Source organism: Chiloscyllium punctatum, chromosome 20 (assembly GCF_047496795.1).
Source record: "Chiloscyllium punctatum isolate Juve2018m chromosome 20, sChiPun1.3, whole genome shotgun sequence".
In the NCBI taxonomy this organism is placed as follows: Eukaryota; Metazoa; Chordata; class Chondrichthyes; order Orectolobiformes; family Hemiscylliidae; genus Chiloscyllium; species Chiloscyllium punctatum.
In genome coordinates this window covers 36,988,397-37,010,338 of record NC_092758.1, presented here as the reverse complement: position 1 = coordinate 37,010,338, position 21,942 = coordinate 36,988,397, and the positions used below count along the sequence as shown (strand labels likewise).

The 21,942-nt window shown below is 38.4% G+C and overlaps 1 protein-coding gene across 1 annotated transcript in view; it reads right to left on the bottom strand.

The window, feature by feature from the left end:
• The window catches only part of LOC140492043 (F-box/LRR-repeat protein 3-like), a 43,789-nt gene extending 26,991 nt beyond the window's left edge, over positions 1 to 16,798 (bottom strand). Inside the window, exons 1-2 of the mRNA XM_072590698.1 lie at positions 16,684 to 16,798; positions 5,954 to 6,019 (exon numbers count right to left, since the gene is read on the bottom strand). The gene's annotated coding sequence lies outside the window, so the exon portion shown is untranslated. The remainder of the gene's footprint in view (positions 1 to 5,953; positions 6,020 to 16,683) is intronic.
• Between the last annotated feature and the right edge of the window lie 5,144 nt (positions 16,799 to 21,942).

Genomic DNA, 21,942 nt, shown 5'->3' with positions numbered 1-21,942 from the left:
AAGGTCAGGTGGTGGGTTGTCTTCTTCAACTGCAGTCCATCTGGTGCAGGTAGATGCATCACGCTATAAGCGAGAGTTCCAGCATTCTAAATCAGTGACAATGAAGGAACTGCAAATATATTTCTCCAAGTCAGGATGGTGAGGTGCTTGAAGGCAAATGTGGAGGTGATGTTCCCAAGTATCTGGTTCCCTCATCTTTCCAGATGATAGATCCCATGGGTTTGGAAGATGTTGTCGAAAGAGCCTGTGTGAATTTCTACATAGAATCTTTTAAATTGGTCCAGAGTGTTACTACTGAGTGGTGGAAGGGGTGAGTGTTTATAAATGTGGTGTCAATCAAGTGAGTTGCTTTGTCCTGGAGAGTGTCAAGCTTCTTGGTTACTGTTGGAGCTGCACCACATTCAGGCAAGTGAGGAGTATTCCATCACATTCCTAACGTGTGCCTCGTAGACAGATGATCAGGCTTTGGGAATTAGGAGGTTTAGATACTCAATGTAGGATTCTTAAGTAGCAGATTTATGATACATTTGTTGTTTTCGAAAAAGAAAACTTACCATAACCAGTACAAGTGAGCCTGAATTAAGGGTCAACAACTTAAATGTATGCTGCCTTTCAGAGATTTAGGAGGTGCATGCCAATTGAGCATCAACTAAATAAGAAGCCCTGCAGAGTCTGAAAAATGAAGTGTATAGTTTTGTGCCAGCTCAACAAGGCAAATGATCATTCAAATAAACTATCCTTCATCTTTTTGTATCTAATACAAAGGAACTAAGTAAGTAGTAAGTAGATGAGCACTTAAAATGCTGTGGCATAATTAGCTACGGACCAAGTACAAATAAATGGGATTAGTGAAGTTTACTGTTTGTTGATTGGCTTAGACATAATGGGCTGATGGGCCTATTTCTTTGCTGTATGACTCTGACTATTGTCTTTCCTTGAAAGGCACCATAGTAGCGTGGAATGCATATGTCAAGTTCCAAGATGCTTAAGCATTCTAATGACACAGATTTAGCAAGCCTCACACAAATGCACTCTCTTCAAACCAGAAGAACACTCTGGAAGGAGATGCAGACACAGTTAAAGAGAAATAAGTGAAGATTGAAAAAGGTGTAGAATACCTACAGGTCAGTTGTGATTAGATAAGAACTGTTATAGGACTGAAGCAGACTGTGACCATTGCATAGATATTTATCAATGATGTATTGTTCTAAAGAACAGAATATGACTGTTATTCAAAACAGGACTTTGTGCTAATAAAATCAAAATTTAAAAACAATTGCACATTCAGCTCTAAAAAAAAGTACATGCACAAACCCACGTTGTTTCCTGGTAATCACTGATTGCATGATAAACATGCAGCAATTGCTTCAACTAAAATTTCAGCATTCAGTCATACTGAGCTAACTATATCATCATCTAGGTCTACTGGAATCAAAATTAGATCTAAAAAAAAAATCCATTGCGTTCCAAAATCAAACACATGACAATGTTTTCAGAACAATAAACTTAATTCCATCTTCAGGTTACCTACATGAAAATTAACCGTAAAGTACAGGACATCACTGGTACTAACCACTGTGATTACTGCCTTATCCTACGTTAATCAAACATATTTTCTCTGTATAAAGGTGGTAAATAACTAATTTTTAAAGGAAATGTTTTCAGTTAAGTCATTTCATTTCTGTTAATCTACATGAATCTCAATATCGCAACAGTTGTGAGTCACTCATCTTTTGATGCAAGTCAGATGTTATGGAACTCTACAAGAACCCTGCCATAAAAATAAAATCCATGCTGAGGCTACAGTTATGTACAAGCCCTTTCAGAGTTGAGGGGAATGACTGTATGGTAGCTTTGCCAATGACACCAAGACAGGTAGAAAGCAAGTTGTCAAAAGAGGATAGCCAATCTCCAAGGGGATTTATAGAAACATTAAAAGGTTTGGCAAATGGAAAACAGCATGGAATTTGTGAAATTGTCTACTTTAACAGGAAGAATTAAAAAAACAGTTTACTATTCAAATGGAGACAGCACATGAGAGAGAGGGATCTGGATAATACTAGATTCATTAAATGTTAATAATTAGGCTCAGCAAAAGATTAAGTATGCAAATAGAATGCTGGAGCTTAATGCATTATATGCAAAAATAAAATTTTACTGTAGCTATACAGGGCCTCAGTCACACTCCTTTCAGAATACTGTACACATTTAATCTCCTTTATTTTAAAATTATACAATTTCGTTAGAGGCATTTCAGAAAGTTCACTTAAATCATTCCTGGGACAAGAAGCTTATCATATGCAGTTCAGAATAAAAGATGATTTCATCGAAAAATATAATGATCTGAGGGCCGTAGGAGGGTGAATACAAGAAGAATGTTTCCACTTCTGGGAAAAACTGAAGTGGCAGACAGTATAATACCAAGATATCTCCATTTACAAGATGGAGAAATGTTTTCTTTGAGGGTCATCAGTATTAAAATCCCCTTTTCCAAAAGATAGTGGAGGCAGGATCACAGAATTTATTCAAGGCAGAGTTAAAGAAATGCTTGATCAACAAGGGAGTCAACAAGGGACAAATGAGTAAGTGCAGTTGCGATCACAAGCAATCTACTGATTATTGGAGCAGTTTGAAGGACCAAATGGCCTACTTCTTCTCCTAAGCCTTATTATCCACTATGTAAAACTGAAAAATGCTTGAAACACAAATTATACAGCTCTCCCTTGCTTTCTTATTCACTCAAGGGACATGGGCATTGCTGGCAAAGCCAGAACTTATTGCCCATCCCCAATTGCCCTCGACAACTTCCTTCTTGAATTGCTGCAGTCTATCTTGTAGGTAGATCCACAATGCCAGTAGGAAGTGAATTCCAGGATTTTTACCCAGCAATGCTAAAGGAACGGCAATATATTTCCAAATCAGGATGTTAAGTGGCTTGGAGAGAAATTTGCTGGTTCCCTGTATTCCTTGCCCTTCACCTTCTAGAGAGTAGTTGCTGTGGGTTTAGAAGGGGCTAAGGATCTTTGATTAATTTCTTCAGTGTATCTTATATATGGTGCACAGTGCTGTTATGGAGTGTGGGTGGTGCAGGGAGTAGATATGGTGCCAATCAAGTCAGCTGCACTATTTTCCTTTCCTGAACTATTTGCCAGTTTCCTTCTTCCTAGCCTGCCATCAAAGGATCAATAAAATTCAGCTCATAAATGTTCCTAAATTTTAAAAATGCAAAAAAAAAGTAAACAAACTAAACCAGATGTTCAACTCTACCACCACATCATTCCAAATTTATTTTCAATTTAAACAATTTTACCTTCACTCTAAATCTTGTAAATTAGATTGCAATTAATTCTCCCCCCATTAGTTGCAGAAATAGCATGGAACTTCGAACACTATTCCCCAAAACGTATACCATTTATAAAGGTGTATAACTAAACTTCAAACTAGTCCCTGGATACTAATACAAATTTATAATTACAACTACAATGGCAATTATACTATTTACAGAGTTATTATATTGCCAAGAAATTGGTATGTAGATCACTGTATGCATGTCAATTATGTTAAATAGATACACATTACTAAGTACATAGCAGAAACTAAATTTCGAAGAAATCTCAAGAAACAAAAAAATATTAGCAAGTTAAAATCTCTCACTTTGATCAGGGAAACAGTTTGCTTGGTTTGATTTTTGAAGGTTTTACTTCATGTTTTGATGTTAAAGCAGGCATGAATAAACTAAAAAGATCTGAACTTGCTTTACCACTGCAATTTTACTGGTTTAAATTGAAAACACAAGCTATTTTCATTTTCTTGCCACTTCCAATCCAAACTTTGGTCTGCTTTTTTTAAATCTTCCATTTTAATGAATTGCAAAATAAACTTATTTATACTCCCCTAAAGAAAAGGCAACCCAACCAAGAATTGTTTACCTATCTTAAATCTTTCCAATTTACATTTTGCATCAAATCCAAAACCGTGAAAATTATGTAGCAACATCACAATTCCTACACAAATTGCTGTTTTCACAGTCTGGTTAAGTTTTTTTTAAAAATGTTTGTACATATGCAATTCCAACTTGGTTTTAATGTATGCCATTATATGACAAATTTTCCTTTATAGACCAATAGAAATGTTTACAAGACTGCATCACATTATTTCGAAATAATAACACATCAGTGCATACATTAATTCCATCACAGACTGGTAAAAGGAACAAGTTACAGAAAATGTAGCTGTATTTGGTCTGGGTGACAGACATGACTAGTAACAAGCATTATTCTAAGACAATTATTAATTTTATATTTTAGTTTCAAAACATTTAGGATTCCACTGTCACAACTTAATGTTTTGACTATCAACAATATTACTTAAAGCATAAACAGATAACCTGCCAATTATGCAATTTCAGATACAGAGCCATTACCTTTTTAAATTAAAAATGTTTATTAAACTAGATCAGATGAACTCAAATAGTTATTTATTTTTTAAAAATGTTAAGATGACAACCAATCCAGCTGTGAGCAAAAGTATTAAGCATGTGAGCAATTTGTCCATTTTCCAATCCTTCAGCCAACAAGTGGTTTGCACTAGAAATTACTTTTTGTAAGTATACAAATAGTTGATAAATGTATATATTATAAACTAGATTTAATGATTTAATATTAATAATTTCTAAAGATGCGTCTAAATGCAAGAACTGCTCAAAGTTGATTACTACAACAAAATGTATCAGTTACATCTGTGAGCACAAACCTAGTTTTGACTTGCCCTTGCAAATTATTATTGTTGGCATAATCGGCATTGTCACTGGACCAATAATCATGAATCTCAGCAATTACTGTGGGGAATTAACATAGTTGTATCCTATCATAGATTAGATTAGATTCCCTACAGTGTGGAAACAGGCCCTTCGGCCCAACAATTTCACACCGACCCTCCGAAGAGCAACCCACCCAGACCCATTTCCCTCTGACTGACGCACCTAACGCTACGGGCAATTTAGTATGGTCAAATCACCTGACCTGCGCATCTTTGGACTGTGAGAGGAAACCAGAGCACCCGGAGAAAACCCATGCAGACACAGGGAGAATGTGCAAACTCCACACAGACAGTTGCCCGAAGCTAGAATCGAACCTGGAACCCTGGTGCTGTGAGGCAGCAGTGCTAACCACTGAGCCACAGTGCCACCCCATACGAGAGGGTGAAATTCTGAATTCAATCAAATCTGGAATTTAAAATGCTAATCTAATGGTGACCATGTAAAACCTTTATCAGAAGTTCATTAATTTCCTTGAGGTAAGAAAATGTGCCATTCTTACCTGGTTTGGCCTGTATGTGACTCCAGACCACAAACATGGGTGATTCTTAAATGCCCTCTGAAGTGGCTGAAAGAGCCATTCAGTGCAAGGGAAATTAGGGAAAGGCACCAAATGCCACTATTGCTAATAATACCTTCTTCCCATACAAGAATACAAAACGTAATTGTCAAAAAAAATATGAAAGTTTAAAGAAGTTTCCAAAAATGTTAAGATGTTTTAGACTTCAGCTTTCAATTGATACCACAGCTAAGAATTTAACATGTGGTGTGCAGAAGTCACCAAATGCAGAATGTCATTCAAACTTCCTTCTGTAAAAATTCAGGCTGTAATTAAATTATAAACCCAAATCTCAATCCATACACTTCACCATGAAGAAAATATACCATTCAATCATACATTAGGTGACAAAAAAATTACCATACAAATTAAGGTCATATAGATGAAAAATCACAGCAAAGCATTAGTTTAATATTTATGGCAGAAATAATAAATTCCACAGGTACAAATTGCATTTTTAAGCAAGTTATTTAAACTTCACATTCAATAATCCATGTTTATAAGTGTGATACAAAATCATTTGCAAAAAAAAAAAAATAATTTACTTGAGGGTGGACAATTATTAAAGTGCTTAATACCTCCCAGGTCTTTATGTGACGAAGCTTTCAATTTTCTCCAGAAGGTTTTCGGCCATCTTGAAAATTCTGTTAGCAGGGATTAAAGTTAGAAATTACAGAAAATTACAGCCCCAAAATAAAATATGTTAACATCTGATCACAGAGATAGCATAATTGTTTTATTCTAAACCTACTTCTAAACATTACAAATCAGTGCCACCAACAATACTGTATCACAACCAACAGGATCAAACTCCCCTTGTCAATTCCTTTTCATGCCCTTGTATTTGCACATGTTCATAGTTAGAGTGAACTATGTACGAACCCAAATTATAGAAGTACTCTACTTTTGGTCCACTAATTAATGGAGGTTCAGTGACTGAGTGGTTAATGAATTTTGTCCAGATTCTCTAAGCTTTGAAAATGAGACACCGCCAAACAGAAACAGGCAACTGTTTCTATCTTAAGCAAGATGTATGGATGACAAGGGTTCAAATATTATGAATAGAAGTTCAGATTATGAAAAATAATCCTAAACTCAAGGTTAAAATGAAAGCTCTTCTTTAAAAAAATTATTATATATGGGATTAAATTTGTACATTTCTCCTGCCTATAGTGTCATGAAATAACTGCATTTCATCATGCAAGTTACAACTTAGAGAAGAAAAAAAAATGTGCAATCAATTCAGTTTCTTCAATTTTAAAGGTGGTATTGGTCTTGTTTGATTCTCACCATAGCTCCCAATCTATCATGTTTCACGGCCAAAAGATGTCTTACTGTACACATCTATTTGTAAAATTACAACTGCATAGTTACAAATGGGAGACTATTACAGGAAACTTTTTTTATTATCCAGCATCTATGAGACCAAGAGAGAGTGTGCCAATTGATAAATTACTCTGGATACTCAAGTGATCCACATAAACAAATGTAAAAACATACACTAAGTAATACAAGTGTAATACAAGAGTATATACATCACTGTTATACTTTTACAGCATAAGTCACTTAAATAATAATGCAATTTTGCCTTAAAAAAACCCAACAGACAGCATACTCACTCACACCCTCAACTGATTACATGGAAGTTGCAGTAGATAGCATTTCTTGAAAGAAATTGACTTGAAATTGAATTCACTGTTGATATTTCGCATAGCCATTTGATTGAATAATTACATTAAGCTATGTTAGTAAAAAACTGTATTAATGGGCCAGAATAATACAGTAACCTTTGTGGTGTTTCAGGTCTATAATTTTTGCCAGTTTATTAAGAGTGCCGGCTCATAAGATGTCAGTTAAAACAAGGTTTGATTTATTATAGTTCTGGATTGTGTCTTTAATTTAGAATGAAATGGAAAATTGAAGTGGGGTTTAACAGAAGAACAAGAAGAGATTCGTCGAGAGTGAAGAGTTGATAAAAAGATATTGCAGGATTGACTTACAAGGTGTTTTCTTCAAAAAAAAAATCAATTCTTCTTTCAAGGACTATTATTCTCCTAGAATTTGAAGGTAGCCAATAGATGGAGACTGTAAGTCTCTATGATTATCATGCAAGAATGTGGAAGGGTGCTCATGTTCAGATTGAAGAGGCACTGTTCATGAGTATTTAAATGGCAGGTTTGACCAGTTTTGGCCAAAGGAAGGAATTCAAGGATTAGAATTTATATGGCTACAAAAACAAGTGAATAAAGCCAGAGGAAGCAGAGGAGAATGTCAGGCTAGTTCCAGCAGAATAAGTGTCTTCTTAAAAAAGGACATAATAAAAAATAACAGCAGAGGAAGATTTGGTCACATTTATGCAAACAAGGGACTTTTTCTGTAGTTTAAAGTATAAGGTTCCAACATAAGTGTTAAGTCAATATTGCTTTTAATTTTTCTGTTACAGCAAAAGACTTAAAAGATGAAAACTTGAGCAATTCCTTCACATTGATCACTGGGAATTTGTGTTTCATTTGAAAAGCTATTACTCTCTACTGGGTTCAAAACACCCTCCACAAAAGTCATTACCAAATTCAAGCTAAATGTCAGTCAATTTCCAGTAGTTGAAAAGGGTGGTGCTCAAAAAGCACAGCAGGTCGGGCAACATCCAAGGACCAAGGGAGTCATGTTTCAGACATAAGCCCTTCATCATTCCTGACCTGTTGTGGATTTCCAGCACCACCCTTTTTGACTCTGATTCTCCAGCACATGCAGGCCTCACTTTCTTCTAATCTCCAGCAGTAGTGTAATCTTCAAAAGTTTACATGACGTATTTACACCAATATCAGGGTCAGTTAGCTCAGTTGACTGGTTGGCTAATTTGTGATGCGGAGTGATATCAACAGTGCGAGTTCAATTCACATACTACCTGAGGTTACTATGAAAGTCTGCCCTTCTCAATTTCAAACTCCTTCCTGTGAATGATCTGGACAACTGGGAGGGGCCTCTCAGTTCTGCGATCAGTCAAATAAACACTAGCAGCTCAGTCTGGTTCAGCAAGATTTCACAATTTATTGTGATGTCCGGCATAGGTTATCTAGCAACACAAGGGTTAAGCACCTCTGTGTACCCTGTACAAACTGCACACTTTAGCTTAAAATACAGACAACTTTTAAAGTGATTGAATAAGTTAGTGTTTCTATTGCAGAGTAATATCCTAAACATCAAATTCTATTATTGCTTATGTGTGTTGAAACTAAATCAGTGGCCTTGATTACCAATATAAACATAATGTGGTAAACACACAGATCAGGCTGTGGATAGAGAAGCAGAATTAACCTCTCAGGTCAATGACTATCATGAAAACTTGCAAATGATTTTTAAAAACCTAAGTTTATAAAAGTGAGAAGGAGATAGTCAGAAAAGAGAACAAAGAGGACTCTGTGATAGCATGGAAACAGATTGGGCAAAACCAGGAAGGAGCAGAAATGGGACAACAAACAAAAAGATGTCTGGAGAAATGGACTTCCCTATCCAGATTCATTCTAAACAAATGAACAGGGAAATCACAAGACTAGCACAGCTCTCTCCAAGTTAAACAATGGGAAACAGTAGGATTTCTGACCAATTGATAACCACAAGGTTAGGGAGAATTAACACAAGCAAATCCAAATTTCACTTCATAGATATTGTCCGAGTTATGGATCCTCCTCTGAGCATCTCATCACAACAATCATCTTGCTGATCCTTCACTCAAAGCAAGGTTGCTTCCAGCCCTAGTTCTCCAAATATCCTCTCTGACACACTACACCAGTTTTTCAACATTCCACATCAGCAGTACAATGAAATAGTGAAAAAAAACCCTTCAAATTTCAAATATATTCGCACTACAGCTAACATTCCCTTAAATCTCTATCTTTATAAACCTTTCACTTCAACCATAGACAAGTGTCTTCATCAAGGTCTTTATAGGGAGAAATGAAATAGACCACGCAACAGGGAAAAATATGTCAGAGTGCAGGTCGTTGGAGTCCAGAACTTTTGTTTTGGAAGATGGAGGGGGGGGGGAAAGAGGAGAAGGAAATAACCTCAAGAGTGGGAGACAAAAACAACCGGAGAACTAAAGACATTTCTGGATTTTGTCTATGATCATTATAAGAGATCCACCAAAACACAGACATTACTTGATACTAAAGTTTTTAAACAGGTCTTAAGGAATAGCAACACTACTTTCTGACTCACTTCCAATACGACGCTTATTCCCAGGCCATCTATTTTACATATAAAAAAACTTGCTGCATCAGGAATACATTTTCTTTGAAATAGCAGTTATAAGAATAACTGAGTAAGTAGCACAACCAGCATAAGTCAACAGCAAAGCTCAGATATTGTTCAGTTACTTTATATACTGCAAGTTTACAGTATATAAAAAATTGTTTAGCTGTTGGCCTAATTTTTAGACCATTGATTGGTCCAAATGCATCACACAAGTTACCAGAAAGGCTAAGCTAAAGGAAATGAACGGTGAAGTACTGAGATGCTTAAAAAAAACAATTGACACTTGACTAACCTTGTACCAGGTGTTAAGGTGCAAATTTAAACTAGTAAAAATTGAACCCTTCACAGTAGAAGACAAAATTTGCTGTGGTCCTGGCTTACTCCTTTTTCTTGCCATGATTAAAAAAAAGTGAGCTGCTGCTTCTAGAATTAATCAGGATAAAAATGCAAATTTTTTTCCAGCTGAAAGCAGCCAAATGTGATGCAGCACTCAATTCCCAACATGGACCACCTCATTCAGAGAAACAGGGAACAGAGCATGGAAACAGACCCTTCGGTCAACTAGTCTATGCCAACCACATTTTCAAATTAAACCAGTCCCACTTGCTTGCATTTGGCCCAATATTCTCCAAATCTTTCCTCTTCATATAAATTATCCAAAGGTCTCTTAAATGTTGTAACTGTTCCTGCATCCACCACTTCCTCTGGCAGTTCATTCTATACACTAACTACTGTGTAAAAAAAGTTGCCCCTCATGGCCTTTTTCAATCTTGCTCCTCTCACCTTAAAAATATGGCACCTAGTATTGACACCCCCCCCACCCCCCAAAGGAAGAGACATTTGCTATTCACCTTATCTATGCCTGTGATTTTATAAACCTCTATAAAGTGACTCAACTCCAATTAAAAAGTCCCAGCCTATTTTTAATAATTTAAACACTCCATTCCTATAGCGGGACAACCAGAACTGTACTCCAGAAGAGGCCTCACCAACATCTTGTACAACTTCAACATGACGTCCCATCTCTTGCATTCAATGGTCTGAGTAATGAAGACAAGCATGCTAAATGCTAACCTAATCACCCTGTCTATCTGTGCTGCAAATTTCAAAGAATTATGTACCTGAACTGCAAGCTTTCTATTCCACAACACAACCAAGGGCTTTACCATGAATTGAATAAGTCCTGCCCTTGTCGTTTTACCAGAATGCAATACCTTGTATTTATTCAAAGTAAACTCCACCTGCCACAACTCAGCTTATCAGGTTGAACTGGTTCTCAGGTGTCCCTTGGAAAAACTGTTGTCTTTTAAAAAGTCATGCTAGAAAGAAAACATTTCAAGTAATGAACTGTGATTTCAATCATTTGAAAGCTCTTCTGTAGATTGCTCAGATTTTCTCAGCTTGAAGTCTGCTAAAGTGTCTAAACTTCCATCATATTAATTGCTTGGATTAAGGAATCCCTGATTAAAGATTTTAGATTAAAATTTTTTTAGATTAAATTCCCTACAGCGTGGAAACAGGCCCTTCGGCCCAACTAGTCCACACCAACCCTTCGAAGAGTAACCCACCCTGACCCATCCCCCCTAACTAATGCACCTTAACCTATGGGCAATTTAGCATGACCAATTCACCTAACCTGCACATCTTTGGACTGTGGGAGGAAACGGGAGCATGCGGAAGAAACACACGCAGACACGGGGAGAATGTCTGTATGGAGTTTGCACAGTCACCCAAGGCTGAAATCGAACCCTGGTCCCTGGCGCAGTAAGGCAGCAGTGCTAACCACTGAGCCACCTGATATACCTATTAGAAAAGGAGCAAAACAGGACCTTCTCTTGGGAAATAAAGAAGGGCAAGTGACTGAGGTGTCAGTGGGGGAGCACTTTGGGGCTCATAGTTCCATTTGTTTTAAATAGTTATATAAAAGGATAAGATCTCGTCTAAAAATTACTTTTAAATTGGAGTAAGGTCAACTTTGACAATGTTAGGCAACAACTTTCAGAAGTTGATTGGGAGAGGTTATTTGCAGGTAAAGGGATGGTTGGAAAGTGGGAGGCCTTTCTGGGATCTTGGATTCATGTCATGCTACAGGTGACCCTACTACACTATACACTCACACACATACACCCATTCTTATACACGATCACACTCACATAGACCCTCTCTCATACACACACACACACACTCATCTACACTCTCACCCTCTCAGAGGCATATACTCCATCACACTCTTAGCAAGTTTGCAGGTGACACCATAATTGGTAGTTTTGTGGACAGTAAAGAAGCTTTTCTCAGAATACAATGGGACCTTGATCAGATGGGCTGATGGAGTTTAGTCTAGACAAATAGGAGACATTGTATTTTGGGAAAGTAAATCAGGGCAGGATTTATACACTTAATGGTAGGCTCCTGGGGCGTGTTGTCAAACAGAGACACCTTGGACTGCTGGTTCATATTTTCTTGAAGGTGGAGTCGTAGGTAGACAGGGTAGTGAAGATGATGTTTGGTACACTTGCTTTTATTGGTCAGTGCATTGAGTATAGGAGTTGAAATACCACGTTCAGGTGGTCCAGAACATTGGTTCGGCCAATTTCGGAATACTGCATTCCATTCAGGACTTCCTGCTGTAGGAAAGATGTTGTTAAAGTTGAAAAGGGTGCAGAAATTATTTAGAAGGATGTTGCCTGGGTTGGAAGGTTTGAGCTATAAGGATAGGCTGAATAGGCTGGGGTTGTTTCCTTTAAGCTTCAGAAACTGAAGAGTGACCGTAGAGGTTTATACTATCATGAGGGACATGGATAGGGTAAATAGACAAGGTATGCTCCCGGGGGGGGGGGGGGTGAAAAAAAATTCCAAAACTAGCAGAAATGTTTAAGAAGAGGAAAGATTTAAAAAAGGACTGAAGGGACAACTTCTTCACACAAAGGTGGTGCACATATGGAAGGAGCTGCCAGAAGTAGTGGAGGTTGGTACAACATTTAAAAGATGCCGGATGAGTTATGAATAGGAAGAGAGTTTACAGGGATCTGGGCCAAATGAGACTAGATTAATTTCAAATAACTGGTCACAGTTGAGTTAGACCGAAGGATGTATTTCCATGCTGTACAACTCTCCAAGAGCTCTAGCCAGCATGGCCATGCTAGCTTTCTGCAAGAGCAAATCAAGCTTTTCCAAGTCCCTCACCATTTCCATGTAGACTATTCCCTTCAGATAATTAAGTAATATCCCTCTGGAAGCCATTGCACTCTCAGACAGAGCACTCTAGATTGTATTCACTTTAAAAAAAAATTCATGGTTTGTAGATTTCACAGTGTGTGCCAGCAGTCACACAATCCTAGTTGTACCTTAGATGACTTTGAAGGTCATTTGCCTTTTTGAACGGTTGCAGTCTGTTTGAAGGCATACCAGTAATATTGCTGGGGACAGAAATCAGGACTTTGAGCAAACAACTCAAATGGAACAACAATATATTTCCAAGTCAGGATACAGAGTGGCTAGGAGGGCAACTTGAAGATGGTGGAGTTCCTACAAAAAAAATGCTGGTCTTGTCTATCTAGATGGCAATGTCATGTGTTTAAGGAGCTATGGTGAATTTCTGCATTGCATCAGTAGATGGTATACAAGGCAGCGATGACCATATGTCAATGGTGGAGGGAGAGAATGTTTGTGGATGCAAGACCAATCAAGTTGCTGCCTTCTCACAGACAGTATCCCACTTTTTGAATGCTGCTGGAATTATAGTCATTCAGTCAAGTTACTGGTCTTCCATCACCCTCCTAATGTGTGCCGAGTGCTTTGGGGAGTCAGGAGGTTAATTATTTGTTGCAGTATTTCTCCGCATGTATTCTATCCAGACTCTTCAGGATCTTCAACTCTTCTATCAAACCTCCTGGCCTCTGATCCATTCTGATAGCCAAAGTATTTATTGGGCCAGTCCAGTCCAATGTCTGGTCAACGGTAACTCCAGCATCTTGATGGTGGGAATTCAGTAATGGTAATGCCAATGAATGTCATGGGGCAATACAGTGAGATTCTCTCTTATTGGATATGGTTATTACCTGCCATGAATATTACTTGCCATTTATCAGCCCAAGTATGGATTTTAACCAAGCTTTGCTGCACTTGGACATAGATCGATTCAATACCCGAGGATCTATGAATGATGCTGAATACTAATTGTCATTGAACATCCCCACTTCTACCCTTGTGATGGAGGCAAGATCACTGATGAAGCAACTGATGATTATTGGACCTTGGACACTACCCCCAGGCTCCCCTATATTCTTTAACGGAGATGACTGACCTCTTAAAAAAAACACAACAATCTTCCTTTGTACGGGGTGTTTTCCTAATTGACTGTAGCTTAGCTGCAGATCCTTCATGCCACTTTAGCTCAAATGCAGTCATGATATCAAGAACAGTCAGTCAATCTCACCAGCACCCTACCCCACCTTGGAATCCAGCCTCTTTCATCTATGAGCAAAGGCTGTAATGAGGTTTAGAGTTGAGTGGTCATTGCCTGGTATAGCAGAACTAACGTGAGCTTCAGTAAGCAGTTTATTGCTGAGCAAGAGCTACTTGATACCTCTGTAGATGACCACTTTCATCACTTTACTAACTTAAAAGTAAACTGGTAACTGTCTCTTCTTTGTGTACACAGGAGTACCTCACCAATTTTCCACATTAACTGACAGATATCAGTATTTTAGCAGAAGCAGAACAACTTGGCTAGGAGAATGTCAACTCTTCAGTACAAGAGCTGGAATGTTGTCATGGACAACCTTTGCAGTATCCAGTGCTTGAACCACTACTTGATATCACAAGGAGTGGGTGACAGGAAAACTGGTATTTGTGATAATGGACACCTCCTGGGAAACAGAAATGGATCATCCACTTGACACTTCTAGTTGAAGATTATTGCAAATGGTTCAGTCTTATTTGTTGCATTGGTACACTGGGTTCCTCATAAATGAGCATGGAAGTATTTTTGGAGCCTCTTTTATCCATTGAGTTCTCCAGTTGTCCATTATCTGTCAAAACTAAATGTGGCAGCAAAACAGGGATTCGATCTAAGACATCAGTAGTAGAATCACTTAGCCCTGTCACTTTCTGCTAATGTTGTCTGGCACACAAGTAATCCTGCATTGTAGCTTGACCAGGTTGGTATCTCATTTTTAAATCTTTCTCTGCATGTATTCTATCCAGACCCTTCATGATTTTCAACCCTTCTATCAAACTTCCTTTTTCCTTTGGAAAATATCTCCAACTTCTCCAATCTATCCTCATGTGAAGTCTTTTCTTTCCTAGAACCATTCTCCATTGCCTTCACATCTTCCCAAAAATGTGGTACCCAGAATTACACACAATACTTCGTTTGGGGCAGAACTATTGCTTTATAAAAGTCAACCATAACATCCTTGTTTTTGTACTCTATGCCTGGATTTGTAAAATCCTTAACTGCCTTCTCAATCTGCTCTGCCATTTTCAACAATTCATATACACAAATCCAGTATCTTCCTGCTCTGCCTACTATTCTGTTTATGTATAATTGCATATGTTCATTCTCCCTTACAAAAGGGGTCACTTCAACTTCTGTACATTGATTTTGACCTGTTCCATGCCCACCCATTCAACCAGTCTATCTATATCCTTGTGAAGTCTGTCACTGCCCTTCTCCCAATTCACAATATTTCCAAGCTTTGTGCCAGCTGAATATGCAAGTTTTGAACAGGTTAGGTTTCAAAGTAAAGGATAAGGGAACGGATATTATACATTCTAAATCTTAACATTCTGGTTGATCTAGACCCAAGGGAATGGTCAATTATATTGAATGAAATCAATATTAAGGAAGCATATAGAACACAGTCTCAAAATCAAAAGTGAAAACTTTCCCAGTCAGAGGATGTTTAAATCTATCCTCCGATTAAGTGGCTTCAGAGTGAAACCAGAGCTGCAGGGAGAGGCTGAATCGGCTGGGGCTGTTTTCCCTGGAGCGTCAGAGGTTGAGGGTTGATCTTAGAGGTTTAAAAAAAACATGAGGGACATGGATAGGGTAATTAGATAAGATCTTTCCCAAGGGTGGGGGAGTCCACGACTAGAGGGGAAAGGTTTAGGATGAGAGGGAAAAAAAAGACTTAAAAGGGTCCTAAGGGACAACTTTTTCACACAGTGGGCAGGTGAATGTATGGAATGAGCTGTCAGAGCAACTGGTTCATGCTGGGACAAACATAACATTTAAAAGGCATCTGAATGGAAAAACAGGACTAGATTTATTTAGGATATCTGATCGGTCTGGACCAGTTGGACGAAAGGGTCTATTTCCGTTCTGTACATCTCTATGTCGCTATGTGTTTAAGGTTTTATTTTAGTTAAATTGCAAAAGATATACCAAGTTGACCAGAGGCAATAAGTTGCGGCAGCCTAGACGTTTTAAATAATGGATCGACAATCTGCAAAAACTCATGGTCATGCAGAATTTAAGAATTCACAGAAAGGCCAAACGGCAAAAGATATTTGTCTTCCCTAAACAAAACCTTCATCGTCAATGAGATGTATAAACAAATAACACAAGGCAAAACGCCAGAAACGTTTCTATGAAGGTTGCATCAAGGATTAGTGACCCTGGGTAGCAGTCAACCTTAGGTCTGCAGAGGCAAAGCTCCGATGATTGACATGCGCCGTAACCATAGCAACCCCGGCAGTGTTGATTGCTGGCTGTCAGTCTATTTTTTTAAAAAAAGCTCACTTAAATAATCAATTCGTTTAAAAGGTCCCTGCTGCAAATGTATGCCCGCCGAAGCGGCTTGCTGCAAATCTATACTACGCAACGCATGTTTGGGAAAGCCGCAAGTTCTCAATCCGGAGAGTGACTCGGTCCAGACAGCCCGAGCTGGAGGTGAGGGGGAGGTCTGCCGGAACGCAAGGCCCAGCTTCCATGATCCAGCACCACACGCACCTCCAAATAGATCACAACACTCCCTCATACCCCATCACAAAACAATAACCCCAGCTCATTATCATGGCATATAACAATTATAACTGCTTCCCGACTTACTTTCCTATTTACTGCGACACCTTTCGATCTTTTTTCCCCAAACACGACCACCTCTGCCTCCTCCCCACCCCTCCAACCGTCACTCTGATGGACGTGTCTATTAGCCATACATGATTCGATTCGGGAAGAATAGACCAATCGCTATGAGGTATGGGCGGGCGTTCCATTGTGACCTCACACAACAAAAAAGGAAACGGCTGAACCAATCGAAACGAATGGCTACGGCGCAGGTGAGGGTCTGTCTATGATTGGCATACACGGAGACCAATAGCAAATGTCTAATTTGACAATGCCATGTCATCGTTGATAAGATTCGGAACAGCGGTGCGTGTGTGTGTGGCACGATGTATTGTGGGTGTTGTAGTCCGCCTCATGTTACGCACCACCTTAGAATGCCTTAATAAACTACAATCCCATAATGCAACAGACCCCGGAATAATCGTGTGACTCTGAACCCTTGCTGAAGGTTTGTGTTTGTCAATATTCCAAATAAACCTATTGAACTATAACGTGGTGTTGTGTGATTTTTAACTGTGTTTGTCAATAGTAACTGTTCGGTTGAATTTGATGGGCACGATCAACTCGATAAATATATATATATCACATAGTCATCGTTGCGCATAGTTTTCTTTCCTCAAACCCGAGAGAGTTTTGCCAGGTTTAATCCTTTAATTTATATAAGTGAGCAAAGACAGAAATTGCCGGAGAAACCAAATAGGTCTAACAGCATTTGTGAAAGAAAAGGGCCTGCTGTTTAATATATACCTTGTAATGCTCCAGTAAATGAATTGAATGCTAGCGGGGTAGTCAAGTCTCCTGAAGATTTAGACGCCACATTAGATCCCTCAAAGCATTCCATGCCTTAATTGCCAACATTGCAGACTAATACTCATTTTCCGCCAATGCATAATGTGCACTGCTAATTATTAAAAGCTAATTTTTCAATCATTAATGTCCTCCTCACTTGTTTGCTTTGATGAAAACCTTCTTAAAAATCATTTATTTAGATTTGTTTGTTGTACATGGGTAAAGCTGACAAGGCCACATTAATTTTGGTTGCCCTGAGAAGATAATGGTCGACTTACTCCTTCACCTGTTGCAGTTTTCTGCTCTCTTTCAAGGAATCTGGCCAGAGGGAACTGGTGGAGGCTGGTACAATTGCAACATTTAAAAGACAACTGGAGGGGTACATGAATAGGAATGATTTAGAGGGGTATGGACCAAATGTCAGCAAAGTGGCCTGGATTAATTTAGGATATCTGTTCAGAATGGATGACTTTGACCAAAGGGTCGTTTCCAAGCTTTACATCTCTATGACTATATAGCTCTAAGTTTACAGAACAGAAGGATATCGTTCAACCCATTGTCTGTGTCAGTGAACTAAAATCTGACTACACTAATCATATTTTTCAGCTCTTCACTTTTTGCTCTCAAGGCAATGGCAATGTGAGTGAGTATCTAATTCTTACAGGGCTTCTTTCAGACACTAAGCGCCAGACATCCACCACTCTTTGAGTGGAAAAATATTCTCTTCAATTCTCCTCTTAGCCTTCAACTTCTTACCTTAAATCTGTGCATCTTCATTACTGGTGAGCAGCAGAAAAAAGTCTTCCTATTCACTCTAGCCCATGGTCTTCACAATTTGATACACCTCTTTAAGGCTCCTTCGCAATTTTCATTGCTCCAGTGGAAACAATGCCAGCCTATCACATTTTCCCTCATAGCTCAGACCTTCCAGCATATGCAATATCTGGTAAATTTCCTTTGAAACCAATCTTGTGCAATCACATCCTTCCTACAATGTGATGATAAGAGTTACGCGCTGCATTCCACATTAAATGTATGAACGTCATCTGAGTTACATCTTCGAAAATGTCAGTCAAGTTTATCAAACTTCAACTTCCTTTAACAATTTCTTGCTGATTATATGTGATTTAATCTGTGTTTCTCCAAGTACAGATATATCCTGTCCATCTGAATTCTTTTGAATAACTTCCCACCATCACAGACTAACTGGCCCATAATAATCTGGTGCATCCTCATTCCTTTTTTAATAATGGAAAATGTTAGCTGTCCTCTAGTCCTCTGGACCTCACTGATGGCCAAAGAGGATTTGAAAATTATTATTAGGGCCCCGATATCTTCCTTGACAGCCTGGGATACATTTCCTCTGGGCCTGTCAATATATCAACTTTTAAGGCTGCTAAATGCATTAGAAACCCCTCTCTCTATATGTTTATTTATTCTAATATTTCACAGGTCCACATCCTGAAGACTATATCTGTCTCTTCCTTTTTCATTGTGAAAGTCAGCACAATTGAGGACTGTGTCCATATCTTCTCAGTCCACAAATAAATTGCATCTTAGATCTTGAAGGGGTCCTACCCTTTCCTTAGTTATTCTCTTGGTCTTTGTCTATTTTCAAAAAAAGCCCTTTAGGTTTCCATATATTCTACCTGCCAATATCTTCTCATGTACTCTCAAAGTTTACCTCATTTTCTTTATAAGTTCACCCATGCACTTATTATGCTCCTCTCGCAAATCTGCAATATTGAGTCCTTAGTATCTGCCATAGCTTCTCTTTTTCTTTTATTCCTGTCTTTGAAATCCCTTGATACATAGGGTTCTCCAGTCCTGGTGTGACTCTTTGATTCTACTGTGATATATTTTCCCTGTACTCAAAATATTCCCCCCACTTCGCCAACAGTTTTATCTGCAATCGGCTAATCTCAGTTTACTTGGGCCATATCATATGTTTTCTTAATAAAATTAGCATTTCACCATTTAGAATATTTATTCCTTCTCTTTTTCCATAACTATTTTAGATCCAACTGAGTTATAGTCACGAGCTTCAAAATGTTCCCCTACTGATTTGCCTTCCGCATGCCCAGGCTCTTTCCCAAATATTAAGTGTAGAATTGGCCCCTCCCCTGTTAGGTTTTCTATGTTCTGGCTAAGAGAATTTTCTTGGATCCAATTTAAAATTTTGTTTCCTCACTGCAGTGCACACTAAACCCATCCTAATAATATTTGCAATTTAAAATCCCCTACTTTTACTGCTTTATTATTCTTACACTTCTGTGAAATTTGATTATGTATTTAATCCTCTATTTCTCTGACTGTTTAGAGGCTTATAGTACACCTCCAACAGTACAGTTGTCCTTTTGTGCCAATCACTTCTATTGTTAAGGACCAGGCCAGATCCCCTCAAAACATTTCAAGAAAGTAGCCCGGACCCTAAGTTTGCCAGTTGTTTTAAGAAGGTGTATAGTGGACATTCCAGGAGTGATGCAGCTGGCCCAACCACTTGGTTTTAAACAAAACAGAATTTTTTTGCAAAATCACTGGATGAAACACAAACAAACAAGAACAGAATATATAGAATAACAACCTATCTGAAAACCCAACAGATTATCCCAATTTAATGATGCTATTCCAAAATCCTGCAACAATCCCCATAAACACCCCCTTGGCAAAAAAAAATGGTAAAATCAAACACAGGGTCTTACAGGAGAGACGGGGGATTAGAATGGATCTGCTTCTTTGGGTCAAGCAGCTTCAAAATTGCCTGCCTGCTAAAACCAAACCAAACCAAACCAGACCACAGAAAGGCTGAACTGGGAGGACTGGCTACTCCCCTTTAATTATACAAGGGTTTTTTTATATATGTAAGAGCTTGTTCAAGTAGATAACTGCATACAAAATGGAACCTGTGTCTTTCTAAACCCTCTGAGAAAAAGAACTTAAGGGCAACCTAACCTTGTTAAAGGAGCAGCATCATCTCACCTTCCCCATTTTAAAAAAAGAACCATCAATATTCAAAAATGGCTTAAGTTTAAAATGCTTTAATCTCATTGTCAGTACACTACAACCCCCATATACATCACATTGACTATAAACATGCACACAAAATCTTCGATTTACTCCCACCCCCAAACACCTCAGTTTCTCATTCAAGTCTCAACAATATGTTGGCAATCACGTTTTTTAGTCCTGCCACGTACACCATTTTCAAATTGAATAGCTGTAACAACAGGTCAATCTAAACAGTGTGGAATTTCTGTCCCTAAATTTCTAGACAAATTTCAATGGGTTATGATTAGTGTATGTGATTGTATCAAATACATTACTGTTAATATTAACATTGAAATGCTGTAATGCCAACACCAAGCTGAAAGTCTCCTCAACTGTTGAATATTTCTGCTAATGAATGTTCAGTTTCTTGGAGAAATACCCAATAGATCTTTCTACCTTCTTGTTGTCTTCCTGTAACAGCACAGTACCAACCCCCATATCATTCACATCAAATGCAACATTGAATGCTTTGCACAATTAGGAGTGGCTAACACCAGGACAGTGGTTAACACAACTTTCAGGCTATGAAATGCTTTCTGACAGTCAGCTGTCTATTGAAACATCTTTCCTTTCAGTAGCTATTCAATGAGTGAAGCAGCCACGCTTCTCAAATTTGGTACAAATTTCCAATAAGATCCACTCAATCCCAGGAATCATAGAACTCCTCTTTTTGCCAATGGAATGGGAACTCCCCAGTTGTCTTTGTTTTCACATCCTGTGGGGCCATTTGTCCATGTCCAATAACATGGCCCAGGAAAGTGACTTGGGCTTTGGCAAATTCACTTTTAACCAGGTTTATCATCAATCCTGCCTCCTGAAGTTGATCGAACAATTCTGATAAATGTTGCAAATGTTCCTTCCATGTGTGACTAAAAATTATTAGGTCATCAAAATATACGATGCTATTGGGCAATCTGGAAATGACCCAATTGGTTAGTCTCTGAAATGTCCCTGGCACATTTTCCATATCAAACGGCATGACTTAAACTGATACAGTCCATTTGGCATTATGAAAGCCGAAATTGTCTTTGCTCTTTCGGACAAAGGTATCTGCCAGTATCTTCTGAGCAAGTCCAACTTAAGTTGCTTGTCCCACCTTTTCAATGCTGTCTTCCAAACATGGAATCAGATATGCATTAGTCTTTGTAATTGCATTGACTTTGCGATAGTCCACACATAACCGTTGGGTGCCATTTGGTTTGGTACCATTACTGTGGGTGAGCTCCAGTCATTGTAGCTCACTTTGATTTTGCCATCCTGAAGCTTGCATTCAATATTCTTTTGAATCTGTGCCAACTTTAGAGCGATATGCTGATAAGGATGTTGCTTAATTGGAACAGCATCTCCTCTATCTACATTCTGCATAATTAGGTTAGTACTTCCCAGCATATTTCCACATATCTC